General features: G+C 47.8%; 18 non-coding genes across 18 annotated transcripts; all 18 read right to left on the bottom strand.

Annotated features, from left to right (window-relative positions):
- Window positions 1–432: 432 nt before the first annotated feature.
- Window positions 433–623, bottom strand: LOC142724051 (U2 spliceosomal RNA). Its single transcript, XR_012875901.1, has one exon. It is a non-coding gene; the product is annotated as a U2 spliceosomal RNA (small nuclear RNA).
- A 1,292-nt stretch (window positions 624–1,915) lies between these two features.
- LOC142724050 (U2 spliceosomal RNA) lies at window positions 1,916–2,106 on the bottom strand. The gene has a single exon (XR_012875900.1). It is a non-coding gene; the product is annotated as a U2 spliceosomal RNA (small nuclear RNA).
- Window positions 2,107–3,398: 1,292 nt separating this feature from the next.
- On the bottom strand, window positions 3,399–3,589 carry LOC142724049 (U2 spliceosomal RNA). The gene has a single exon (XR_012875899.1). It is a non-coding gene; the product is annotated as a U2 spliceosomal RNA (small nuclear RNA).
- A 1,288-nt stretch (window positions 3,590–4,877) lies between these two features.
- On the bottom strand, window positions 4,878–5,068 carry LOC142724047 (U2 spliceosomal RNA). Its single transcript, XR_012875898.1, has one exon. It is a non-coding gene; the product is annotated as a U2 spliceosomal RNA (small nuclear RNA).
- A 1,292-nt stretch (window positions 5,069–6,360) lies between these two features.
- On the bottom strand, window positions 6,361–6,551 carry LOC142724046 (U2 spliceosomal RNA). Its single transcript, XR_012875897.1, has one exon. It is a non-coding gene; the product is annotated as a U2 spliceosomal RNA (small nuclear RNA).
- Window positions 6,552–7,851: 1,300 nt separating this feature from the next.
- On the bottom strand, window positions 7,852–8,042 carry LOC142724045 (U2 spliceosomal RNA). The gene has a single exon (XR_012875896.1). It is a non-coding gene; the product is annotated as a U2 spliceosomal RNA (small nuclear RNA).
- Window positions 8,043–9,330: 1,288 nt separating this feature from the next.
- LOC142724044 (U2 spliceosomal RNA) lies at window positions 9,331–9,521 on the bottom strand. Its single transcript, XR_012875895.1, has one exon. It is a non-coding gene; the product is annotated as a U2 spliceosomal RNA (small nuclear RNA).
- A 1,292-nt stretch (window positions 9,522–10,813) lies between these two features.
- On the bottom strand, window positions 10,814–11,004 carry LOC142724043 (U2 spliceosomal RNA). Its single transcript, XR_012875894.1, has one exon. It is a non-coding gene; the product is annotated as a U2 spliceosomal RNA (small nuclear RNA).
- Window positions 11,005–12,316: 1,312 nt separating this feature from the next.
- On the bottom strand, window positions 12,317–12,507 carry LOC142724041 (U2 spliceosomal RNA). The gene has a single exon (XR_012875892.1). It is a non-coding gene; the product is annotated as a U2 spliceosomal RNA (small nuclear RNA).
- A 1,300-nt stretch (window positions 12,508–13,807) lies between these two features.
- Window positions 13,808–13,998, bottom strand: LOC142724040 (U2 spliceosomal RNA). Its single transcript, XR_012875891.1, has one exon. It is a non-coding gene; the product is annotated as a U2 spliceosomal RNA (small nuclear RNA).
- Window positions 13,999–15,278: 1,280 nt separating this feature from the next.
- LOC142724039 (U2 spliceosomal RNA) lies at window positions 15,279–15,469 on the bottom strand. The gene has a single exon (XR_012875890.1). It is a non-coding gene; the product is annotated as a U2 spliceosomal RNA (small nuclear RNA).
- A 1,289-nt stretch (window positions 15,470–16,758) lies between these two features.
- On the bottom strand, window positions 16,759–16,949 carry LOC142724038 (U2 spliceosomal RNA). Its single transcript, XR_012875889.1, has one exon. It is a non-coding gene; the product is annotated as a U2 spliceosomal RNA (small nuclear RNA).
- A 1,272-nt stretch (window positions 16,950–18,221) lies between these two features.
- On the bottom strand, window positions 18,222–18,412 carry LOC142724036 (U2 spliceosomal RNA). Its single transcript, XR_012875888.1, has one exon. It is a non-coding gene; the product is annotated as a U2 spliceosomal RNA (small nuclear RNA).
- Window positions 18,413–19,700: 1,288 nt separating this feature from the next.
- On the bottom strand, window positions 19,701–19,891 carry LOC142724035 (U2 spliceosomal RNA). The gene has a single exon (XR_012875887.1). It is a non-coding gene; the product is annotated as a U2 spliceosomal RNA (small nuclear RNA).
- Window positions 19,892–21,171: 1,280 nt separating this feature from the next.
- On the bottom strand, window positions 21,172–21,362 carry LOC142724034 (U2 spliceosomal RNA). The gene has a single exon (XR_012875886.1). It is a non-coding gene; the product is annotated as a U2 spliceosomal RNA (small nuclear RNA).
- A 1,292-nt stretch (window positions 21,363–22,654) lies between these two features.
- LOC142724022 (U2 spliceosomal RNA) lies at window positions 22,655–22,845 on the bottom strand. Its single transcript, XR_012875877.1, has one exon. It is a non-coding gene; the product is annotated as a U2 spliceosomal RNA (small nuclear RNA).
- A 1,269-nt stretch (window positions 22,846–24,114) lies between these two features.
- On the bottom strand, window positions 24,115–24,305 carry LOC142724010 (U2 spliceosomal RNA). The gene has a single exon (XR_012875865.1). It is a non-coding gene; the product is annotated as a U2 spliceosomal RNA (small nuclear RNA).
- A 1,284-nt stretch (window positions 24,306–25,589) lies between these two features.
- LOC142723998 (U2 spliceosomal RNA) lies at window positions 25,590–25,780 on the bottom strand. Its single transcript, XR_012875853.1, has one exon. It is a non-coding gene; the product is annotated as a U2 spliceosomal RNA (small nuclear RNA).
- Between the last annotated feature and the right edge of the window lie 977 nt (window positions 25,781–26,757).

Genomic DNA, 26,757 nt, shown 5'->3' with positions numbered 1-26,757 from the left:
GGCAGGCGAGCGGGCGGGCTGCTTTATTGGCTGTTTGCTGTTCCCCTACTCCACTCCACTATTTGACTGTTGTGCTGCATCAATCAATCAATCAATCAATCAATCAATCAATCAATCAATCAATCAATCAATCAGTGGCTGGCTCAGGTGCAGCTCTTTAACTTACCTAAAAGGGAGGGCGGAGAGAAGACAAGGAAGGTGAATGAGGTGTTCCAATGTGAAATGCCGGAAACACAGAAACACAGACGACACACAACAAGAGGTGGCAATCTATTCATTAATTGCATTTAATCAATGAGCTCATTATCACTCATGCATTGTCCAACAGGTGTTGAAATAATGGGATTAAAAGGGGAGATCCCTTCAGAAAGACAGAAACAATAGCAAAGACAAAAAACACTTTTGGAATCTGCTTTTAGTCAACACATAAGGAAAGGGTGCACCGGTCCTGGAAATACTGCAATACCAGGTCAATGCGTGGAGTGGACAGAGCAAGCTCTATTTCCATCTCCCTGTTCTAAAAATCCATTTAATATATGGTCCCCAGATAGGGGACGTATCAGATATTAAACTGATAAGAACAGATACTACACTTGATCTTAGCCAAAAGGCCGAGAAGCGATAACCCGAACGGGCCGCGCGTTGCCCGAGCCTGCCCGATACTGCTGTTCAGCCCTTGCAGCGATTCAGCCTACTTCTAGGCAATTCCATGGGGCCCTGCAGGCTCACACACTCACAGCTACACGGGAGGTGAATAAAGGCCGGAGAGGAAGCCAGACAGGATTTGCTTCTTTTGCTTGCACCACAATGCAGTGCTGAAAGAGGAGGAATCTACATAAAAACGCCTTCCTGGCAACGCCCAAATGCCCTGCTGCCATGCAGATAAACACTGGCAGCGGCAGCAAGTGCATGCCCACAGCCACCCCTTGTTCCTTCACACCTTGTATCAGCTGTAATCCAGTCCAGTCCAGTGCTGCCTGCTGAGCAGCACTGACCAACACTGCCTGGGCCCAGGCTTTTATCTCTGAGGCCCCATTATGATGTCAGAAAGCTGGCTCTGGAATCCTGAGGGCTCCACTATGACACGTGCAAAGTTCCGTCTGAACTTTATATAAGACGGTGAGGCTCAGTCAGTCACTCAGTGTTGCCTGAGAGGGCAACACTGCAACAGCCGGCCGCCAGGCTGTCTTTTTTTTGCACAGCTAGTTGCCTCCAGGAGGCCACAAGAGGGAGACAAGGGACTGCAAAATGGAAAATAGGCATCCACCAACTTTACAGACAACTTCTCCTTGCTCCTACAACCTCCATCCTTGCACAGTTTGTTATTCTTCTAGGTAACATAGTAACAAATCCAAATTGCTGCTCTCTTTGTAGGCAAGCAAGGCTTTGTTGCAACTGCAATTCTTACTTCTTCTTGAAATGTAGGGACGACAGTACATTCCATCACATCCATCTAGTGTACACAGGTAGGTCCATTGTGGCGGGCAGGCGAGCGGGCGGGCTGCTTTATTGGCTGTTTGCTGTTCCCCTACTCCACTCCACTATTTGACTGTTGTGCTGCATCAATCAATCAATCAATCAATCAATCAATCAATCAATCAATCAATCAATCAATCAGTGGCTGGCTCAGGTGCAGCTCTTTAACTTACCTAAAAGGGAGGGCGGAGAGAAGACAAGGAAGGTGAATGAGGTGTTCCAATGTGAAATGCCGGAAACACAGAAACACAGACGACACACAACAAGAGGTGGCAATCTATTCATTAATTGCATTTAATCAATGAGCTCATTATCACTCATGCATTGTCCAACAGGTGTTGAAATAATGGGATTAAAAGGGGAGATCCCTTCAGAAAGACAGAAACAATAGCAAAGACAAAAAACACTTTTGGAATCTGCTTTTAGTCAACACATAAGGAAAGGGTGCACCGGTCCTGGAAATACTGCAATACCAGGTCAATGCGTGGAGTGGACAGAGCAAGCTCTATTTCCATCTCCCTGTTCTAAAAATCCATTTAATATATGGTCCCCAGATAGGGGACGTATCAGATATTAAACTGATAAGAACAGATACTACACTTGATCTTAGCCAAAAGGCCGAGAAGCGATAACCCGAACGGGCCGCGCGTTGCCCGAGCCTGCCCGATACTGCTGTTCAGCCCTTGCAGCGATTCAGCCTACTTCTAGGCAATTCCATGGGGCCCTGCAGGCTCACACACTCACAGCTACACGGGAGGTGAATAAAGGCCGGAGAGGAAGCCAGACAGGATTTGCTTCTTTTGCTTGCACCACAATGCAGTGCTGAAAGAGGAGGAATCTACATAAAAACGCCTTCCTGGCAACGCCCAAATGCCCTGCTGCCATGCAGATAAACACTGGCAGCGGCAGCAAGTGCATGCCCACAGCCACCCCTTGTTCCTTCACACCTTGTATCAGCTGTAATCCAGTCCAGTCCAGTGCTGCCTGCTGAGCAGCACTGACCAACACTGCCTGGGCCCAGGCTTTTATCTCTGAGGCCCCATTATGATGTCAGAAAGCTGGCTCTGGAATCCTGAGGGCTCCACTATGACACGTGCAAAGTTCCGTCTGAACTTTATATAAGACGGTGAGGCTCAGTCAGTCACTCAGTGTTGCCTGAGAGGGCAACACTGCAACAGCCGGCCGCCAGGCTGTCTTTTTTTTGCACAGCTAGTTGCCTCCAGGAGGCCACAAGAGGGAGACAAGGGACTGCAAAATGGAAAATAGGCATCCACCAACTTTACAGACAACTTCTCCTTGCTCCTACAACCTCCATCCTTGCACAGTTTGTTATTCTTCTAGGTAACATAGTAACAAATCCAAATTGCTGCTCTCTTTGTAGGCAAGCAAGGCTTTGTTGCAACTGCAATTCTTACTTCTTCTTGAAATGTAGGGACGACAGTACATTCCATCACATCCATCTAGTGTACACAGGTAGGTCCATTGTGGCGGGCAGGCGAGCGGGCGGGCTGCTTTATTGGCTGTTTGCTGTTCCCCTACTCCACTCCACTATTTGACTGTTGTGCTGCATCAATCAATCAATCAATCAATCAATCAATCAATCAATCATTCAATCAATCAATCAGTGGCTGGCTCAGGTGCAGCTCTTTAACTTACCTAAAAGGGAGGGCGGAGAGAAGACAAGGAAGGTGAATGAGGTGTTCCAATGTGAAATGCCGGAAACACAGAAACACAGACGACACACAACAAGAGGTGGCAATCTATTCATTAATTGCATTTAATCAATGAGCTCATTATCACTCATGCATTGTCCAACAGGTGTTGAAATAATGGGATTAAAAGGGGAGATCCCTTCAGAAAGACAGAAACAATAGCAAAGACAAAAAACACTTTTGGAATCTGCTTTTAGTCAACACATAAGGAAAGGGTGCACCGGTCCTGGAAATACTGCAATACCAGGTCAATGCGTGGAGTGGACAGAGCAAGCTCTATTTCCATCTCCCTGTTCTAAAAATCCATTTAATATATGGTCCCCAGATAGGGGACGTATCAGATATTAAACTGATAAGAACAGATACTACACTTGATCTTAGCCAAAAGGCCGAGAAGCGATAACCCGAACGGGCCGCGCGTTGCCCGAGCCTGCCCGATACTGCTGTTCAGCCCTTGCAGCGATTCAGCCTACTTCTAGGCAATTCCATGGGGCCCTGCAGGCTCACACACTCACGGCTACACGGGAGGTGAATAAAGGCCGGAGAGGAAGCCAGACAGGATTTGCTTCTTTTGCTTGCACCACAATGCAGTGCTGAAAGAGGAGGAATCTACATAAAAACGCCTTCCTGGCAACGCCCAAATGCCCTGCTGCCATGCAGATAAACACTGGCAGCGGCAGCAAGTGCATGCCCACAGCCACCCCTTGTTCCTTCACACCTTGTATCAGCTGTAATCCAGTCCAGTCCAGTGCTGCCTGCTGAGCAGCACTGACCAACACTGCCTGGGCCCAGGCTTTTATCTCTGAGGCCCCATTATGATGTCAGAAAGCTGGCTCTGGAATCCTGAGGGCTCCACTATGACACGTGCAAAGTTCCGTCTGAACTTTATATAAGACGGTGAGGCTCAGTCAGTCACTCAGTGTTGCCTGAGAGGGCAACACTGCAACAGCCGGCCGCCAGGCTGTCTTTTTTTTGCACAGCTAGTTGCCTCCAGGAGGCCACAAGAGGGAGACAAGGGACTGCAAAATGGAAAATAGGCATCCACCAACTTTACAGACAACTTCTCCTTGCTCCTACAACCTCCATCCTTGCACAGTTTGTTATTCTTCTAGGTAACATAGTAACAAATCCAAATTGCTGCTCTCTTTGTAGGCAAGCAAGGCTTTGTTGCAACTGCAATTCTTACTTCTTCTTGAAATGTAGGGACGACAGTACATTCCATCACATCCATCTAGTGTACACAGGTAGGTCCATTGTGGCGGGCAGGCGAGCGGGCGGGCTGCTTTATTGGCTGTTTGCTGTTCCCCTACTCCACTCCACTATTTGACTGTTGTGCTGCATCAATCAATCAATCAATCAATCAATCAATCAATCAATCAATCAATCAATCAGTGGCTGGCTCAGGTGCAGCTCTTTAACTTACCTAAAAGGGAGGGCGGAGAGAAGACAAGGAAGGTGAATGAGGTGTTCCAATGTGAAATGCCGGAAACACAGAAACACAGACGACACACAACAAGAGGTGGCAATCTATTCATTAATTGCATTTAATCAATGAGCTCATTATCACTCATGCATTGTCCAACAGGTGTTGAAATAATGGGATTAAAAGGGGAGATCCCTTCAGAAAGACAGAAACAATAGCAAAGACAAAAAACACTTTTGGAATCTGCTTTTAGTCAACACATAAGGAAAGGGTGCACCGGTCCTGGAAATACTGCAATACCAGGTCAATGCGTGGAGTGGACAGAGCAAGCTCTATTTCCATCTCCCTGTTCTAAAAATCCATTTAATATATGGTCCCCAGATAGGGGACGTATCAGATATTAAACTGATAAGAACAGATACTACACTTGATCTTAGCCAAAAGGCCGAGAAGCGATAACCCGAACGGGCCGCGCGTTGCCCGAGCCTGCCCGATACTGCTGTTCAGCCCTTGCAGCGATTCAGCCTACTTCTAGGCAATTCCATGGGGCCCTGCAGGCTCACACACTCACAGCTACACGGGAGGTGAATAAAGGCCGGAGAGGAAGCCAGACAGGATTTGCTTCTTTTGCTTGCACCACAATGCAGTGCTGAAAGAGGAGGAATCTACATAAAAACGCCTTCCTGGTAACGCCCAAATGCCCTGCTGCCATGCAGATAAACACTGGCAGCGGCAGCAAGTGCATGCCCACAGCCACCCCTTGTTCCTTCACACCTTGTATCAGCTGTAATCCAGTCCAGTCCAGTGCTGCCTGCTGAGCAGCACTGACCAACACTGCCTGGGCCCAGGCTTTTATCTCTGAGGCCCCATTATGATGTCAGAAAGCTGGCTCTGGAATCCTGAGGGCTCCACTATGACACGTGCAAAGTTCCGTCTGAACTTTATATAAGACGGTGAGGCTCAGTCAGTCACTCAGTGTTGCCTGAGAGGGCAACACTGCAACAGCCGGCCGCCAGGCTGTCTTTTTTTTGCACAGCTAGTTGCCTCCAGGAGGCCACAAGAGGGAGACAAGGGACTGCAAAATGGAAAATAGGCATCCACCAACTTTACAGACAACTTCTCCTTGCTCCTACAACCTCCATCCTTGCACAGTTTGTTATTCTTCTAGGTAACATAGTAACAAATCCAAATTGCTGCTCTCTTTGTAGGCAAGCAAGGCTTTGTTGCAACTGCAATTCTTACTTCTTCTTGAAATGTAGGGACGACAGTACATTCCATCACATCCATCTAGTGTACACAGGTAGGTCCATTGTGGCGGGCAGGCGAGCGGGCGGGCTGCTTTATTGGCTGTTTGCTGTTCCCCTACTCCACTCCACTATTTGACTGTTGTGCTGCATCAATCAATCAATCAATCAATCAATCAATCAATCAATCAATCAATCAATCAATCAGTGGCTGGCTCAGGTGCAGCTCTTTAACTTACCTAAAAGGGAGGGCGGAGAGAAGACAAGGAAGGTGAATGAGGTGTTCCAATGTGAAATGCCGGAAACACAGAAACACAGACGACACACAACAAGAGGTGGCAATCTATTCATTAATTGCATTTAATCAATGAGCTCATTATCACTCATGCATTGTCCAACAGGTGTTGAAATAATGGGATTAAAAGGGGAGATCCCTTCAGAAAGACAGAAACAATAGCAAAGACAAAAAACACTTTTGGAATCTGCTTTTAGTCAACACATAAGGAAAGGGTGCACCGGTCCTGGAAATACTGCAATACCAGGTCAATGCGTGGAGTGGACAGAGCAAGCTCTATTTCCATCTCCCTGTTCTAAAAATCCATTTAATATATGGTCCCCAGATAGGGGACGTATCAGATATTAAACTGATAAGAACAGATACTACACTTGATCTTAGCCAAAAGGCCGAGAAGCGATAACCCGAACGGGCCGCGCGTTGCCCGAGCCTGCCCGATACTGCTGTTCAGCCCTTGCAGCGATTCAGCCTACTTCTAGGCAATTCCATGGGGCCCTGCAGGCTCACACACTCACAGCTACACGGGAGGTGAATAAAGGCCGGAGAGGAAGCCAGACAGGATTTGCTTCTTTTGCTTGCACCACAATGCAGTGCTGAAAGAGGAGGAATCTACATAAAAACGCCTTCCTGGCAACGCCCAAATGCCCTGCTGCCATGCAGATAAACACTGGCAGCGGCAGCAAGTGCATGCCCACAGCCACCCCTTGTTCCTTCACACCTTGTATCAGCTGTAATCCAGTCCAGTCCAGTGCTGCCTGCTGAGCAGCACTGACCAACACTGCCTGGGCCCAGGCTTTTATCTCTGAGGCCCCATTATGATGTCAGAAAGCTGGCTCTGGAATCCTGAGGGCTCCACTATGACACGTGCAAAGTTCCGTCTGAACTTTATATAAGACGGTGAGGCTCAGTCAGTCACTCAGTGTTGCCTGAGAGGGCAACACTGCAACAGCCGGCCGCCAGGCTGTCTTTTTTTTGCACAGCTAGTTGCCTCCAGGAGGCCACAAGAGGGAGACAAGGGACTGCAAAATGGAAAATAGGCATCCACCAACTTTACAGACAACTTCTCCTTGCTCCTACAACCTCCATCCTTGCACAGTTTGTTATTCTTCTAGGTAACATAGTAACAAATCCAAATTGCTGCTCTCTTTGTAGGCAAGCAAGGCTTTGTTGCAACTGCAATTCTTACTTCTTCTTGAAATGTAGGGACGACAGTACATTCCATCACATCCATCTAGTGTACACAGGTAGGTCCATTGTGGCGGGCAGGCGAGCGGGCGGGCTGCTTTATTGGCTGTTTGCTGTTCCCCTACTCCACTCCACTATTTGACTGTTGTGCTGCATCAATCAATCAATCAATCAATCAATCAATCAATCAATCAATCAATCAATCAATCAATCAATCAGTGGCTGGCTCAGGTGCAGCTCTTTAACTTACCTAAAAGGGAGGGCGGAGAGAAGACAAGGAAGGTGAATGAGGTGTTCCAATGTGAAATGCCGGAAACACAGAAACACAGACGACACACAACAAGAGGTGGCAATCTATTCATTAATTGCATTTAATCAATGAGCTCATTATCACTCATGCATTGTCCAACAGGTGTTGAAATAATGGGATTAAAAGGGGAGATCCCTTCAGAAAGACAGAAACAATAGCAAAGACAAAAAACACTTTTGGAATCTGCTTTTAGTCAACACATAAGGAAAGGGTGCACCGGTCCTGGAAATACTGCAATACCAGGTCAATGCGTGGAGTGGACAGAGCAAGCTCTATTTCCATCTCCCTGTTCTAAAAATCCATTTAATATATGGTCCCCAGATAGGGGACGTATCAGATATTAAACTGATAAGAACAGATACTACACTTGATCTTAGCCAAAAGGCCGAGAAGCGATAACCCGAACGGGCCGCGCGTTGCCCGAGCCTGCCCGATACTGCTGTTCAGCCCTTGCAGCGATTCAGCCTACTTCTAGGCAATTCCATGGGGCCCTGCAGGCTCACACACTCACAGCTACACGGGAGGTGAATAAAGGCCGGAGAGGAAGCCAGACAGGATTTGCTTCTTTTGCTTGCACCACAATGCAGTGCTGAAAGAGGAGGAATCTACATAAAAACGCCTTCCTGGCAACGCCCAAATGCCCTGCTGCCATGCAGATAAACACTGGCAGCGGCAGCAAGTGCATGCCCACAGCCACCCCTTGTTCCTTCACACCTTGTATCAGCTGTAATCCAGTCCAGTCCAGTGCTGCCTGCTGAGCAGCACTGACCAACACTGCCTGGGCCCAGGCTTTTATCTCTGAGGCCCCATTATGATGTCAGAAAGCTGGCTCTGGAATCCTGAGGGCTCCACTATGACACGTGCAAAGTTCCGTCTGAACTTTATATAAGACGGTGAGGCTCAGTCAGTCACTCAGTGTTGCCTGAGAGGGCAACACTGCAACAGCCGGCCGCCAGGCTGTCTTTTTTTTGCACAGCTAGTTGCCTCCAGGAGGCCACAAGAGGGAGACAAGGGACTGCAAAATGGAAAATAGGCATCCACCAACTTTACAGACAACTTCTCCTTGCTCCTACAACCTCCATCCTTGCACAGTTTGTTATTCTTCTAGGTAACATAGTAACAAATCCAAATTGCTGCTCTCTTTGTAGGCAAGCAAGGCTTTGTTGCAACTGCAATTCTTACTTCTTCTTGAAATGTAGGGACGACAGTACATTCCATCACATCCATCTAGTGTACACAGGTAGGTCCATTGTGGCGGGCAGGCGAGCGGGCGGGCTGCTTTATTGGCTGTTTGCTGTTCCCCTACTCCACTCCACTATTTGACTGTTGTGCTGCATCAATCAATCAATCAATCAATCAATCAATCAATCAATCAATCAATCAATCAGTGGCTGGCTCAGGTGCAGCTCTTTAACTTACCTAAAAGGGAGGGCGGAGAGAAGACAAGGAAGGTGAATGAGGTGTTCCAATGTGAAATGCCGGAAACACAGAAACACAGACGACACACAACAAGAGGTGGCAATCTATTCATTAATTGCATTTAATCAATGAGCTCATTATCACTCATGCATTGTCCAACAGGTGTTGAAATAATGGGATTAAAAGGGGAGATCCCTTCAGAAAGACAGAAACAATAGCAAAGACAAAAAACACTTTTGGAATCTGCTTTTAGTCAACACATAAGGAAAGGGTGCACCGGTCCTGGAAATACTGCAATACCAGGTCAATGCGTGGAGTGGACAGAGCAAGCTCTATTTCCATCTCCCTGTTCTAAAAATCCATTTAATATATGGTCCCCAGATAGGGGACGTATCAGATATTAAACTGATAAGAACAGATACTACACTTGATCTTAGCCAAAAGGCCGAGAAGCGATAACCCGAACGGGCCGCGCGTTGCCCGAGCCTGCCCGATACTGCTGTTCAGCCCTTGCAGCGATTCAGCCTACTTCTAGGCAATTCCATGGGGCCCTGCAGGCTCACACACTCACAGCTACACGGGAGGTGAATAAAGGCCGGAGAGGAAGCCAGACAGGATTTGCTTCTTTTGCTTGCACCACAATGCAGTGCTGAAAGAGGAGGAATCTACATAAAAACGCCTTCCTGGCAACGCCCAAATGCCCTGCTGCCATGCAGATAAACACTGGCAGCGGCAGCAAGTGCATGCCCACAGCCACCCCTTGTTCCTTCACACCTTGTATCAGCTGTAATCCAGTCCAGTCCAGTGCTGCCTGCTGAGCAGCACTGACCAACACTGCCTGGGCCCAGGCTTTTATCTCTGAGGCCCCATTATGATGTCAGAAAGCTGGCTCTGGAATCCTGAGGGCTCCACTATGACACGTGCAAAGTTCCGTCTGAACTTTATATAAGACGGTGAGGCTCAGTCAGTCACTCAGTGTTGCCTGAGAGGGCAACACTGCAACAGCCGGCCGCCAGGCTGTCTTTTTTTTGCACAGCTAGTTGCCTCCAGGAGGCCACAAGAGGGAGACAAGGGACTGCAAAATGGAAAATAGGCATCCACCAACTTTACAGACAACTTCTCCTTGCTCCTACAACCTCCATCCTTGCACAGTTTGTTATTCTTCTAGGTAACATAGTAACAAATCCAAATTGCTGCTCTCTTTGTAGGCAAGCAAGGCTTTGTTGCAACTGCAATTCTTACTTCTTCTTGAAATGTAGGGACGACAGTACATTCCATCACATCCATCTAGTGTACACAGGTAGGTCCATTGTGGCGGGCAGGCGAGCGGGCGGGCTGCTTTATTGGCTGTTTGCTGTTCCCCTACTCCACTCCACTATTTGACTGTTGTGCTGCATCAATCAATCAATCAATCAATCAATCAATCAATCAATCAATCAATCAATCAATCAGTGGCTGGCTCAGGTGCAGCTCTTTAACTTACCTAAAAGGGAGGGCGGAGAGAAGACAAGGAAGGTGAATGAGGTGTTCCAATGTGAAATGCCGGAAACACAGAAACACAGACGACACACAACAAGAGGTGGCAATCTATTCATTAATTGCATTTAATCAATGAGCTCATTATCACTCATGCATTGTCCAACAGGTGTTGAAATAATGGGATTAAAAGGGGAGATCCCTTCAGAAAGACAGAAACAATAGCAAAGACAAAAAACACTTTTGGAATCTGCTTTTAGTCAACACATAAGGAAAGGGTGCACCGGTCCTGGAAATACTGCAATACCAGGTCAATGCGTGGAGTGGACAGAGCAAGCTCTATTTCCATCTCCCTGTTCTAAAAATCCATTTAATATATGGTCCCCAGATAGGGGACGTATCAGATATTAAACTGATAAGAACAGATACTACACTTGATCTTAGCCAAAAGGCCGAGAAGCGATAACCCGAACGGGCCGCGCGTTGCCCGAGCCTGCCCGATACTGCTGTTCAGCCCTTGCAGCGATTCAGCCTACTTCTAGGCAATTCCATGGGGCCCTGCAGGCTCACACACTCACAGCTACACGGGAGGTGAATAAAGGCCGGAGAGGAAGCCAGACAGGATTTGCTTCTTTTGCTTGCACCACAATGCAGTGCTGAAAGAGGAGGAATCTACATAAAAACGCCTTCCTGGCAACGCCCAAATGCCCTGCTGCCATGCAGATAAACACTGGCAGCGGCAGCAAGTGCATGCCCACAGCCACCCCTTGTTCCTTCACACCTTGTATCAGCTGTAATCCAGTCCAGTCCAGTGCTGCCTGCTGAGCAGCACTGACCAACACTGCCTGGGCCCAGGCTTTTATCTCTGAGGCCCCATTATGATGTCAGAAAGCTGGCTCTGGAATCCTGAGGGCTCCACTATGACACGTGCAAAGTTCCGTCTGAACTTTATATAAGACGGTGAGGCTCAGTCAGTCACTCAGTGTTGCCTGAGAGGGCAACACTGCAACAGCCGGCCGCCAGGCTATCTTTTTTTTGCACAGCTAGTTGCCTCCAGGAGGCCACAAGAGGGAGACAAGGGACTGCAAAATGGAAAATAGGCATCCACCAACTTTACAGACAACTTCTCCTTGCTCCTACAACCTCCATCCTTGCACAGTTTGTTATTCTTCTAGGTAACATAGTAACAAATCCAAATTGCTGCTCTCTTTGTAGGCAAGCAAGGCTTTGTTGCAACTGCAATTCTTACTTCTTCTTGAAATGTAGGGACGACAGTACATTCCATCACATCCATCTAGTGTACACAGGTAGGTCCATTGTGGCGGGCAGGCGAGCGGGCGGGCTGCTTTATTGGCTGTTTGCTGTTCCCCTACTCCACTCCACTATTTGACTGTTGTGCTGCATCAATCAATCAATCAATCAATCAATCAATCAATCAATCAATCAATCAATCAATCAATCAATCAATCAATCAATCAGTGGCTGGCTCAGGTGCAGCTCTTTAACTTACCTAAAAGGGAGGGCGGAGAGAAGACAAGGAAGGTGAATGAGGTGTTCCAATGTGAAATGCCGGAAACACAGAAACACAGACGACACACAACAAGAGGTGGCAATCTATTCATTAATTGCATTTAATCAATGAGCTCATTATCACTCATGCATTGTCCAACAGGTGTTGAAATAATGGGATTAAAAGGGGAGATCCCTTCAGAAAGACAGAAACAATAGCAAAGACAAAAAACACTTTTGGAATCTGCTTTTAGTCAACACATAAGGAAAGGGTGCACCGGTCCTGGAAATACTGCAATACCAGGTCAATGCGTGGAGTGGACAGAGCAAGCTCTATTTCCATCTCCCTGTTCTAAAAATCCATTTAATATATGGTCCCCAGATAGGGGACGTATCAGATATTAAACTGATAAGAACAGATACTACACTTGATCTTAGCCAAAAGGCCGAGAAGCGATAACCCGAACGGGCCGCGCGTTGCCCGAGCCTGCCCGATACTGCTGTTCAGCCCTTGCAGCGATTCAGCCTACTTCTAGGCAATTCCATGGGGCCCTGCAGGCTCACACACTCACAGCTACACGGGAGGTGAATAAAGGCCGGAGAGGAAGCCAGACAGGATTTGCTTCTTTTGCTTGCACCACAATGCAGTGCTGAAAGAGGAGGAATCTACATAAAAACGCCTTCCTGGCAACGCCCAAATGCCCTGCTGCCATGCAGATAAACACTGGCAGCGGCAGCAAGTGCATGCCCACAGCCACCCCTTGTTCCTTCACACCTTGTATCAGCTGTAATCCAGTCCAGTCCAGTGCTGCCTGCTGAGCAGCACTGACCAACACTGCCTGGGCCCAGGCTTTTATCTCTGAGGCCCCATTATGATGTCAGAAAGCTGGCTCTGGAATCCTGAGGGCTCCACTATGACACGTGCAAAGTTCCGTCTGAACTTTATATAAGACGGTGAGGCTCAGTCAGTCACTCAGTGTTGCCTGAGAGGGCAACACTGCAACAGCCGGCCGCCAGGCTGTCTTTTTTTTGCACAGCTAGTTGCCTCCAGGAGGCCACAAGAGGGAGACAAGGGACTGCAAAATGGAAAATAGGCATCCACCAACTTTACAGACAACTTCTCCTTGCTCCTACAACCTCCATCCTTGCACAGTTTGTTATTCTTCTAGGTAACATAGTAACAAATCCAAATTGCTGCTCTCTTTGTAGGCAAGCAAGGCTTTGTTGCAACTGCAATTCTTACTTCTTCTTGAAATGTAGGGACGACAGTACATTCCATCACATCCATCTAGTGTACACAGGTAGGTCCATTGTGGCGGGCAGGCGAGCGGGCGGGCTGCTTTATTGGCTGTTTGCTGTTCCCCTACTCCACTCCACTATTTGACTGTTGTGCTGCATCAATCAATCAATCAATCAATCAATCAATCAATCAATCAATCAATCAATCAATCAATCAATCAGTGGCTGGCTCAGGTGCAGCTCTTTAACTTACCTAAAAGGGAGGGCGGAGAGAAGACAAGGAAGGTGAATGAGGTGTTCCAATGTGAAATGCCGGAAACACAGAAACACAGACGACACACAACAAGAGGTGGCAATCTATTCATTAATTGCATTTAATCAATGAGCTCATTATCACTCATGCATTGTCCAACAGGTGTTGAAATAATGGGATTAAAAGGGGAGATCCCTTCAGAAAGACAGAAACAATAGCAAAGACAAAAAACACTTTTGGAATCTGCTTTTAGTCAACACATAAGGAAAGGGTGCACCGGTCCTGGAAATACTGCAATACCAGGTCAATGCGTGGAGTGGACAGAGCAAGCTCTATTTCCATCTCCCTGTTCTAAAAATCCATTTAATATATGGTCCCCAGATAGGGGACGTATCAGATATTAAACTGATAAGAACAGATACTACACTTGATCTTAGCCAAAAGGCCGAGAAGCGATAACCCGAACGGGCCGCGCGTTGCCCGAGCCTGCCCGATACTGCTGTTCAGCCCTTGCAGCGATTCAGCCTACTTCTAGGCAATTCCATGGGGCCCTGCAGGCTCACACACTCACAGCTACACGGGAGGTGAATAAAGGCCGGAGAGGAAGCCAGACAGGATTTGCTTCTTTTGCTTGCACCACAATGCAGTGCTGAAAGAGGAGGAATCTACATAAAAACGCCTTCCTGGCAACGCCCAAATGCCCTGCTGCCATGCAGATAAACACTGGCAGCGGCAGAAAGTGCATGCCCACAGCCACCCCTTGTTCCTTCACACCTTGTATCAGCTGTAATCCAGTCCAGTCCAGTGCTGCCTGCTGAGCAGCACTGACCAACACTGCCTGGGCCCAGGCTTTTATCTCTGAGGCCCCATTATGATGTCAGAAAGCTGGCTCTGGAATCCTGAGGGCTCCACTATGACACGTGCAAAGTTCCGTCTGAACTTTATATAAGACGGTGAGGCTCAGTCAGTCACTCAGTGTTGCCTGAGAGGGCAACACTGCAACAGCCGGCCGCCAGGCTGTCTTTTTTTTGCACAGCTAGTTGCCTCCAGGAGGCCACAAGAGGGAGACAAGGGACTGCAAAATGGAAAATAGGCATCCACCAACTTTACAGACAACTTCTCCTTGCTCCTACAACCTACATCCTTGCACAGTTTGTTATTCTTCTAGGTAACATAGTAACAAATCCAAATTGCTGCTCTCTTTGTAGGCAAGCAAGGCTTTGTTGCAACTGCAATTCTTACTTCTTCTTGAAATGTAGGGACGACAGTACATTCCATCACATCCATCTAGTGTACACAGGTAGGTCCATTGTGGCGGGCAGGCGAGCGGGCGGGCTGCTTTATTGGCTGTTTGCTGTTCCCCTACTCCACTCCACTATTTGACTGTTGTGCTGCATCAATCAATCAATCAATCAATCAATCAATCAATCAATCAATCAGTGGCTGGCTCAGGTGCAGCTCTTTAACTTACCTAAAAGGGAGGGCGGAGAGAAGACAAGGAAGGTGAATGAGGTGTTCCAATGTGAAATGCCGGAAACACAGAAACACAGACGACACACAACAAGAGGTGGCAATCTATTCATTAATTGCATTTAATCAATGAGCTCATTATCACTCATGCATTGTCCAACAGGTGTTGAAATAATGGGATTAAAAGGGGAGATCCCTTCAGAAAGACAGAAACAATAGCAAAGACAAAAAACACTTTTGGAATCTGCTTTTAGTCAACACATAAGGAAAGGGTGCACCGGTCCTGGAAATACTGCAATACCAGGTCAATGCGTGGAGTGGACAGAGCAAGCTCTATTTCCATCTCCCTGTTCTAAAAATCCATTTAATATATGGTCCCCAGATAGGGGACGTATCAGATATTAAACTGATAAGAACAGATACTACACTTGATCTTAGCCAAAAGGCCGAGAAGCGATAACCCGAACGGGCCGCGCGTTGCCCGAGCCTGCCCGATACTGCTGTTCAGCCCTTGCAGCGATTCAGCCTACTTCTAGGCAATTCCATGGGGCCCTGCAGGCTCACACACTCACAGCTACACGGGAGGTGAATAAAGGCCGGAGAGGAAGCCAGACAGGATTTGCTTCTTTTGCTTGCACCACAATGCAGTGCTGAAAGAGGAGGAATCTACATAAAAACGCCTTCCTGGCAACGCCCAAATGCCCTGCTGCCATGCAGATAAACACTGGCAGCGGCAGCAAGTGCATGCCCACAGCCACCCCTTGTTCCTTCACACCTTGTATCAGCTGTAATCCAGTCCAGTCCAGTGCTGCCTGCTGAGCAGCACTGACCAACACTGCCTGGGCCCAGGCTTTTATCTCTGAGGCCCCATTATGATGTCAGAAAGCTGGCTCTGGAATCCTGAGGGCTCCACTATGACACGTGCAAAGTTCCGTCTGAACTTTATATAAGACGGTGAGGCTCAGTCAGTCACTCAGTGTTGCCTGAGAGGGCAACACTGCAACAGCCGGCCGCCAACGCTGTCTTTTTTTTGCACAGCTAGTTGCCTCCAGGAGGCCACAAGAGGGAGACAAGGGACTGCAAAATGGAAAATAGGCATCCACCAACTTTACAGACAACTTCTCCTTGCTCCTACAACCTCCATCCTTGCACAGTTTGTTATTCTTCTAGGTAACATAGTAACAAATCCAAATTGCTGCTCTCTTTGTAGGCAAGCAAGGCTTTGTTGCAACTGCAATTCTTACTTCTTCTTGAAGTGTAGGGACGACAGTACATTCCATCACATCCATCTAGTGTACACAGGTAGGTCCATTGTGGCGGGCAGGCGAGCGGGCGGGCTGCTTTATTGGCTGTTTGCTGTTCCCCTACTCCACTCCACTATTTGACTGTTGTGCTGCATCAATCAATCAATCAATCAATCAATCAATCAATCAATCAATCAATCAATCAGTGGCTGGCTCAGGTGCAGCTCTTTAACTTACCTAAAAGGGAGGGCGGAGAGAAGACAAGGAAGGTGAATGAGGTGTTCCAATGTGAAATGCCGGAAACACAGAAACACAGACGACACACAACAAGAGGTGGCAATCTATTCATTAATTGCATTTAATCAATGAGCTCATTATCACTCATGCATTGTCCAACAGGTGTTGAAATAATGGGATTAAAAGGGGAGATCCCTTCAGAAAGACAGAAACAATAGCAAAGACAAAAAACACTTTTGGAATCTGCTTTTAGTCAACACATAAGGAAAGGGTGCACCGGTCCTGGAAATACTGCAATACCAGGTCAATGCGTGGAGTGGACAGAGCAAGCTCTATTTCCATCTCCCTGTTCTAAAAATCCATTTAATATATGGTCCCCAGATAGGGGACGTATCAGATATTAAACTGATAAGAACAGATACTACACTTGATCTTAGCCAAAAGGCCGAGAAGCGATAACCCGAACGGGCCGCGCGTTGCCCGAGCCTGCCCGATACTGCTGTTCAGCCCTTGCAGCGATTCAGCCTACTTCTAGGCAATTCCATGGGGCCCTGCAGGCTCACACACTCACAGCTACACGGGAGGTGAATAAAGGCCGGAGAGGAAGCCAGACAGGATTTGCTTCTTTTGCTTGCACCACAATGCAGTGCTGAAAGAGGAGGAATCTACATAAAAACGCCTTCCTGGCAACGCCCAAATGCCCTGCTGCCATGCAGATAAACACTGGCAGCGGCAGCAAGTGCATGCCCACAGCCACCCCTTGTTCCTTCACACCTTGTATCAGCTGTAATCCAGTCCAGTCCAGTGCTGCCTGCTGAGCAGCACTGACCAACACTGCCTGGGCCCAGGCTTTTATCTCTGAGGCCCCATTATGATGTCAGAAAGCTGGCTCTGGAATCCTGAGGGCTCCACTATGACACGTGCAAAGTTCCGTCTGAACTTTATATAAGACGGTGAGGCTCAGTCAGTCACTCAGTGTTGCCTGAGAGGGCAACACTGCAACAGCCGGCCGCCAGGCTGTCTTTTTTTTGCACAGCTAGTTGCCTCCAGGAGGCCACAAGAGGGAGACAAGGGACTGCAAAATGGAAAATAGGCATCCACCAACTTTACAGACAACTTCTCCTTGCTCCTACAACCTCCATCCTTGCACAGTTTGTTATTCTTCTAGGTAACATAGTAACAAATCCAAATTGCTGCTCTCTTTGTAGGCAAGCAAGGCTTTGTTGCAACTGCAATTCTTACTTCTTCTTGAAGTGTAGGGACGACAGTACATTCCATCACATCCATCTAGTGTACACAGGTAGGTCCATTGTGGCGGGCAGGCGAGCGGGCGGGCTGCTTTATTGGCTGTTTGCTGTTCCCCTACTCCACTCCACTATTTGACTGTTGTGCTGCATCAATCAATCAATCAATCAATCAATCATCCAATCAGTGGCTGGCTCAGGTGCAGCTCTTTAACTTACCTAAAAGGGAGGGCGGAGAGAAGACAAGGAAGGTGAATGAGGTGTTCCAATGTGAAATGCCGGAAACACAGAAACACAGACGACACACAACAAGAGGTGGCAATCTATTCATTAATTGCATTTAATCAATGAGCTCATTATCACTCATGCATTGTCCAACAGGTGTTGAAATAATGGGATTAAAAGGGGAGATCCCTTCAGAAAGACAGAAACAATAGCAAAGACAAAAAACACTTTTGGAATCTGCTTTTAGTCAACACATAAGGAAAGGGTGCACCGGTCCTGGAAATACTGCAATACCAGGTCAATGCGTGGAGTGGACAGAGCAAGCTCTATTTCCATCTCCCTGTTCTAAAAATCCATTTAATATATGGTCCCCAGATAGGGGACGTATCAGATATTAAACTGATAAGAACAGATACTACACTTGATCTTAGCCAAAAGGCCGAGAAGCGATAACCCGAACGGGCCGCGCGTTGCCCGAGCCTGCCCGATACTGCTGTTCAGCCCTTGCAGCGATTCAGCCTACTTCTAGGCAATTCCATGGGGCCCTGCAGGCTCACACACTCACAGCTACACGGGAGGTGAATAAAGGCCGGAGAGGAAGCCAGACAGGATTTGCTTCTTTTGCTTGCACCACAATGCAGTGCTGAAAGAGGAGGAATCTACATAAAAACGCCTTCCTGGCAACGCCCAAATGCCCTGCTGCCATGCAGATAAACACTGGCAGCGGCAGCAAGTGCATGCCCACAGCCACCCCTTGTTCCTTCACACCTTGTATCAGCTGTAATCCAGTCCAGTCCAGTGCTGCCTGCTGAGCAGCACTGACCAACACTGCCTGGGCCCAGGCTTTTATCTCTGAGGCCCCATTATGATGTCAGAAAGCTGGCTCTGGAATCCTGAGGGCTCCACTATGACACGTGCAAAGTTCCGTCTGAACTTTATATAAGACGGTGAGGCTCAGTCAGTCACTCAGTGTTGCCTGAGAGGGCAACACTGCAACAGCCGGCCGCCAGGCTGTCTTTTTTTTGCACAGCTAGTTGCCTCCAGGAGGCCACAAGAGGGAGACAAGGGACTGCAAAATGGAAAATAGGCATCCACCAACTTTACAGACAACTTCTCCTTGCTCCTACAACCTCCATCCTTGCACAGTTTGTTATTCTTCTAGGTAACATAGTAACAAATCCAAATTGCTGCTCTCTTTGTAGGCAAGCAAGGCTTTGTTGCAACTGCAATTCTTACTTCTTCTTGAAATGTAGGGACGACAGTACATTCCATCACATCCATCTAGTGTACACAGGTAGGTCCATTGTGGCGGGCAGGCGAGCGGGCGGGCTGCTTTATTGGCTGTTTGCTGTTCCCCTACTCCACTCCACTATTTGACTGTTGTGCTGCATCAATCAATCAATCAATCAATCAATCAATCAATCAATCAATCAATCAATCAGTGGCTGGCTCAGGTGCAGCTCTTTAACTTACCTAAAAGGGAGGGCGGAGAGAAGACAAGGAAGGTGAATGAGGTGTTCCAATGTGAAATGCCGGAAACACAGAAACACAGACGACACACAACAAGAGGTGGCAATCTATTCATTAATTGCATTTAATCAATGAGCTCATTATCACTCATGCATTGTCCAACAGGTGTTGAAATAATGGGATTAAAAGGGGAGATCCCTTCAGAAAGACAGAAACAATAGCAAAGACAAAAAACACTTTTGGAATCTGCTTTTAGTCAACACATAAGGAAAGGGTGCACCGGTCCTGGAAATACTGCAATACCAGGTCAATGCGTGGAGTGGACAGAGCAAGCTCTATTTCCATCTCCCTGTTCTAAAAATCCATTTAATATATGGTCCCCAGATAGGGGACGTATCAGATATTAAACTGATAAGAACAGATACTACACTTGATCTTAGCCAAAAGGCCGAGAAGCGATAACCCGAACGGGCCGCGCGTTGCCCGAGCCTGCCCGATACTGCTGTTCAGCCCTTGCAGAGATTCAGCCTACTTCTAGGCAATTCCATGGGGCCCTGCAGGCTCACACACTCACAGCTACACGGGAGGTGAATAAAGGCCGGAGAGGAAGCCAGACAGGATTTGCTTCTTTTGCTTGCACCACAATGCAGTGCTGAAAGAGGAGGAATCTACATAAAAACGCCTTCCTGGCAACGCCCAAATGCCCTGCTGCCATGCAGATAAACACTGGCAGCGGCAGCAAGTGCATGCCCACAGCCACCCCTTGTTCCTTCACACCTTGTATCAGCTGTAATCCAGTCCAGTCCAGTGCTGCCTGCTGAGCAGCACTGACCAACACTGCCTGGGCCCAGGCTTTTATCTCTGAGGCCCCATTATGATGTCAGAAAGCTGGCTCTGGAATCCTGAGGGCTCCACTATGACACGTGCAAAGTTCCGTCTGAACTTTATATAAGACGGTGAGGCTCAGTCAGTCACTCAGTGTTGCCTGAGAGGGCAACACTGCAACAGCCGGCCGCCAGGCTGTCTTTTTTTTGCACAGCTAGTTGCCTCCAGGAGGCCACAAGAGGGAGACAAGGGACTGCAAAATGGAAAATAGGCATCCACCAACTTTACAGACAACTTCTCCTTGCTCCTACAACCTCCATCCTTGCACAGTTTGTTATTCTTCTAGGTAACATAGTAACAAATCCAAATTGCTGCTCTCTTTGTAGGCAAGCAAGGCTTTGTTGCAACTGCAATTCTTACTTCTTCTTGAAATGTAGGGACGACAGTACATTCCATCACATCCATCTAGTGTACACAGGTAGGTCCATTGTGGCGGGCAGGCGAGCGGGCGGGCTGCTTTATTGGCTGTTTGCTGTTCCCCTACTCCACTCCACTATTTGACTGTTGTGCTGCATCAATCAATCAATCAATCAATCAATCAATCAATCAATCAATCAGTGGCTGGCTCAGGTGCAGCTCTTTAACTTACCTAAAAGGGAGGGCGGAGAGAAGACAAGGAAGGTGAATGAGGTGTTCCAATGTGAAATGCCGGAAACACAGAAACACAGACGACACACAACAAGAGGTGGCAATCTATTCATTAATTGCATTTAATCAATGAGCTCATTATCACTCATGCATTGTCCAACAGGTGTTGAAATAATGGGATTAAAAGGGGAGATCCCTTCAGAAAGACAGAAACAATAGCAAAGACAAAAAACACTTTTGGAATCTGCTTTTAGTCAACACATAAGGAAAGGGTGCACCGGTCCTGGAAATACTGCAATACCAGGTCAATGCGTGGAGTGGACAGAGCAAGCTCTATTTCCATCTCCCTGTTCTAAAAATCCATTTAATATATGGTCCCCAGATAGGGGACGTATCAGATATTAAACTGATAAGAACAGATACTACACTTGATCTTAGCCAAAAGGCCGAGAAGCGATAACCCGAACGGGCCGCGCGTTGCCCGAGCCTGCCCGATACTGCTGTTCAGCCCTTGCAGCGATTCAGCCTACTTCTAGGCAATTCCATGGGGCCCTGCAGGCTCACACACTCACAGCTACACGGGAGGTGAATAAAGGCCGGAGAGGAAGCCAGACAGGATTTGCTTCTTTTGCTTGCACCACAATGCAGTGCTGAAAGAGGAGGAATCTACATAAAAACGCCTTCCTGGCAACGCCCAAATGCCCTGCTGCCATGCAGATAAACACTGGCAGCGGCAGAAAGTGCATGCCCACAGCCACCCCTTGTTCCTTCACACCTTGTATCAGCTGTAATCCAGTCCAGTCCAGTGCTGCCTGCTGAGCAGCACTGACCAACACTGCCTGGGCCCAGGCTTTTATCTCTGAGGCCCCATTATGATGTCAGAAAGCTGGCTCTGGAATCCTGAGGGCTCCACTATGACACGTGCAAAGTTCCGTCTGAACTTTATATAAGACGGTGAGGCTCAGTCAGTCACTCAGTGTTGCCTGAGAGGGCAACACTGCAACAGCCGGCCGCCAGGCTGTCTTTTTTTTGCACAGCTAGTTGCCTCCAGGAGGCCACAAGAGGGAGACAAGGGACTGCAAAATGGAAAATAGGCATCCACCAACTTTACAGACAACTTCTCCTTGCTCCTACAACCTCCATCCTTGCACAGTTTGTTATTCTTCTAGGTAACATAGTAACAAATCCAAATTGCTGCTCTCTTTGTAGGCAAGCAAGGCTTTGTTGCAACTGCAATTCTTACTTCTTCTTGAAATGTAGGGACGACAGTACATTCCATCACATCCATCTAGTGTACACAGGTAGGTCCATTGTGGCGGGCAGGCGAGCGGGCGGGCTGCTTTATTGGCTGTTTGCTGTTCCCCTACTCCACTCCACTATTTGACTGTTGTGCTGCATCAATCAATCAATCAATCAATCAATCAATCAATCAATCAATCAATCAATCAATCAGTGGCTGGCTCAGGTGCAGCTCTTTAACTTACCTAAAAGGGAGGGCGGAGAGAAGACAAGGAAGGTGAATGAGGTGTTCCAATGTGAAATGCCGGAAACACAGAAACACAGACGACACACAACAAGAGGTGGCAATCTATTCATTAATTGCATTTAATCAATGAGCTCATTATCACTCATGCATTGTCCAACAGGTGTTGAAATAATGGGATTAAAAGGGGAGATCCCTTCAGAAAGACAGAAACAATAGCAAAGACAAAAAACACTTTTGGAATCTGCTTTTAGTCAACACATAAGGAAAGGGTGCACCGGTCCTGGAAATACTGCAATACCAGGTCAATGCGTGGAGTGGACAGAGCAAGCTCTATTTCCATCTCCCTGTTCTAAAAATCCATTTAATATATGGTCCCCAGATAGGGGACGTATCAGATATTAAACTGATAAGAACAGATACTACACTTGATCTTAGCCAAAAGGCCGAGAAGCGATAACCCGAACGGGCCGCGCGTTGCCCGAGCCTGCCCGATACTGCTGTTCAGCCCTTGCAGCGATTCAGCCTACTTCTAGGCAATTCCATGGGGCCCTGCAGGCTCACACACTCACAGCTACACGGGAGGTGAATAAAGGCCGGAGAGGAAGCCAGACAGGATTTGCTTCTTTTGCTTGCACCACAATGCAGTGCTGAAAGAGGAGGAATCTACATAAAAACGCCTTCCTGGCAACGCCCAAATGCCCTGCTGCCATGCAGATAAACACTGGCAGCGGCAGCAAGTGCATGCCCACAGCCACCCCTTGTTCCTTCACACCTTGTATCAGCTGTAATCCAGTCCAGTCCAGTGCTGCCTGCTGAGCAGCACTGACCAACACTGCCTGGGCCCAGGCTTTTATCTCTGAGGCCCCATTATGATGTCAGAAAGCTGGCTCTGGAATCCTGAGGGCTCCACTATGACACGTGCAAAGTTCCGTCTGAACTTTATATAAGACGGTGAGGCTCAGTCAGTCACTCAGTGTTGCCTGAGAGGGCAACACTGCAACAGCCGGCCGCCAGGCTGTCTTTTTTTTGCACAGCTAGTTGCCTCCAGGAGGCCACAAGAGGGAGACAAGGGACTGCAAAATGGAAAATAGGCATCCACCAACTTTACAGACAACTTCTCCTTGCTCCTACAACCTCCATCCTTGCACAGTTTGTTATTCTTCTAGGTAACATAGTAACAAATCCAAATTGCTGCTCTCTTTGTAGGCAAGCAAGGCTTTGTTGCAACTGCAATTCTTACTTCTTCTTGAAATGTAGGGACGACAGTACATTCCATCACATCCATCTAGTGTACACAGGTAGGTCCATTGTGGCGGGCAGGCGAGCGGGCTTGGCTGCTTTATTGGCTGTTTGCTGTTCCCCTACTCCACTCCACTATTTGACTGTTGTGCTGCATCAATCAATCAATCAATCAATCAATCAATCAGTGGCTGGCTCAGGTGCAGCTCTTTAACTTACCTAAAAGGGAGGGCGGAGAGAAGACAAGGAAGGTGAATGAGGTGTTCCAATGTGAAATGCCGGAAACACAGAAACACAGACGACACACAACAAGAGGTGGCAATCTATTCATTAATTGCATTTAATCAATGAGCTCATTATCACTCATGCATTGTCCAACAGGTGTTGAAATAATGGGATTAAAAGGGGAGATCCCTTCAGAAAGACAGAAACAATAGCAAAGACAAAAAACACTTTTGGAATCTGCTTTTAGTCAACACATAAGGAAAGGGTGCACCGGTCCTGGAAATACTGCAATACCAGGTCAATGCGTGGAGTGGACAGAGCAAGCTCTATTTCCATCTCCCTGTTCTAAAAATCCATTTAATATATGGTCCCCAGATAGGGGACGTATCAGATATTAAACTGATAAGAACAGATACTACACTTGATCTTAGCCAAAAGGCCGAGAAGCGATAACCCGAACGGGCCGCGCGTTGCCCGAGCCTGCCCGATACTGCTGTTCAGCCCTTGCAGCGATTCAGCCTACTTCTAGGCAATTCCATGGGGCCCTGCAGGCTCACACACTCACAGCTACACGGGAGGTGAATAAAGGCCGGAGAGGAAGCCAGACAGGATTTGCTTCTTTTGCTTGCACCACAATGCAGTGCTGAAAGAGGAGGAATCTACATAAAAACGCCTTCCTGGCAACGCCCAAATGCCCTGCTGCCATGCAGATAAACACTGGCAGCGGCAGCAAGTGCATGCCCACAGCCACCCCTTGTTCCTTCACACCTTGTATCAGCTGTAATCCAGTCCAGTCCAGTGCTGCCTGCTGAGCAGCACTGACCAACACTGCCTGGGCCCAGGCTTTTATCTCTGAGGCCCCATTATGATGTCAGAAAGCTGGCTCTGGAATCCTGAGGGCTCCACTATGACACGTGCAAAGTTCCGTCTGAACTTTATATAAGACGGTGAGGCTCAGTCAGTCACTCAGTGTTGCCTGAGAGGGCAACACTGCAACAGCCGGCCGCCAGGCTGTCTTTTTTTTGCACAGCTAGTTGCCTCCAGGAGGCCACAAGAGGGAGACAAGGGACTGCAAAATGGAAAATAGGCATCCACCAACTTTACAGACAACTTCTCCTTGCTCCTACAACCTCCATCCTTGCACAGTTTGTTATTCTTCTAGGTAACATAGTAACAAATCCAAATTGCTGCTCTCTTTGTAGGCAAGCAAGGCTTTGTTGCAACTGCAATTCTTACTTCTTCTTGAAATGTAGGGACGACAGTACATTCCATCACATCCATCTAGTGTACACAGGTAGGTCCATTGTGGCGGGCAGGCGAGCGGGCGGGCTGCTTTATTGGCTGTTTGCTGTTCCCCTACTCCACTCCACTATTTGACTGTTGTGCTGCATCAATCAATCAATCAATCAATCAATCAATCAATCAATCAATCAATCAGTGGCTGGCTCAGGTGCAGCTCTTTAACTTACCTAAAAGGGAGGGCGGAGAGAAGACAAGGAAGGTGAATGAGGTGTTCCAATGTGAAATGCCGGAAACACAGAAACACAGACGACACACAACAAGAGGTGGCAATCTATTCATTAATTGCATTTAATCAATGAGCTCATTATCACTCATGCATTGTCCAACAGGTGTTGAAATAATGGGATTAAAAGGGGAGATCCCTTCAGAAAGACAGAAACAATAGCAAAGACAAAAAACACTTTTGGAATCTGCTTTTAGTCAACACATAAGGAAAGGGTGCACCGGTCCTGGAAATACTGCAATACCAGGTCAATGCGTGGAGTGGACAGAGCAAGCTCTATTTCCATCTCCCTGTTCTAAAAATCCATTTAATATATGGTCCCCAGATAGGGGACGTATCAGATATTAAACTGATAAGAACAGATACTACACTTGATCTTAGCCAAAAGGCCGAGAAGCGATAACCCGAACGGGCCGCGCGTTGCCCGAGCCTGCCCGATACTGCTGTTCAGCCCTTGCAGCGATTCAGCCTACTTCTAGGCAATTCCATGGGGCCCTGCAGGCTCACACACTCACAGCTACACGGGAGGTGAATAAAGGCCGGAGAGGAAGCCAGACAGGATTTGCTTCTTTTGCTTGCACCACAATGCAGTGCTGAAAGAGGAGGAATCTACATAAAAACGCCTTCCTGGCAACGCCCAAATGCCCTGCTGCCATGCAGATAAACACTGGCAGCGGCAGAAAGTGCATGCCCACAGCCACCCCTTGTTCCTTCACACCTTGTATCAGCTGTAATCCAGTCCAGTCCAGTGCTGCCTGCTGAGCAGCACTGACCAACACTGCCTGGGCCCAGGCTTTTATCTCTGAGGCCCCATTATGATGTCAGAAAGCTGGCTCTGGAATCCTGAGGGCTCCACTATGACACGTGCAAAGTTCCGTCTGAACTTTATATAAGACGGTGAGGCTCAGTCAGTCACTCAGTGTTGCCTGAGAGGGCAACACTGCAACAGCCGGCCGCCAGGCTGTCTTTTTTTTGCACAGCTAGTTGCCTCCAGGAGGCCACAAGAGGGAGACAAGGGACTGCAAAATGGAAAATAGGCATCCACCAACTTTACAGACAACTTCTCCTTGCTCCTACAACCTCCATCCTTGCACAGTTTGTTATTCTTCTAGGTAACATAGTAACAAATCCAAATTGCTGCTCTCTTTGTAGGCAAGCAAGGCTTTGTTGCAACTGCAATTCTTACTTCTTCTTGAAATGTAGGGACGACAGTACATTCCATCACATCCATCTAGTGTACACAGGTAGGTCCATTGTGGCGGGCAGGCGAGCGGGCGGGCTGCTTTATTGGCTGTTTGCTGTTCCCCTACTCCACTCCACTATTTGACTGTTGTGCTGCATCAATCAATCAATCAATCAATCAATCAATCAATCAATC

This window comes from Rhinoderma darwinii, unplaced genomic scaffold, assembly GCF_050947455.1.
Source record: "Rhinoderma darwinii isolate aRhiDar2 unplaced genomic scaffold, aRhiDar2.hap1 Scaffold_568, whole genome shotgun sequence".
Classification (NCBI taxonomy): domain Eukaryota; kingdom Metazoa; phylum Chordata; class Amphibia; order Anura; family Rhinodermatidae; genus Rhinoderma; species Rhinoderma darwinii.
Note: the sequence above shows the minus strand (reverse complement) of the source record. Positions and strands in the feature narration are given on the sequence as shown.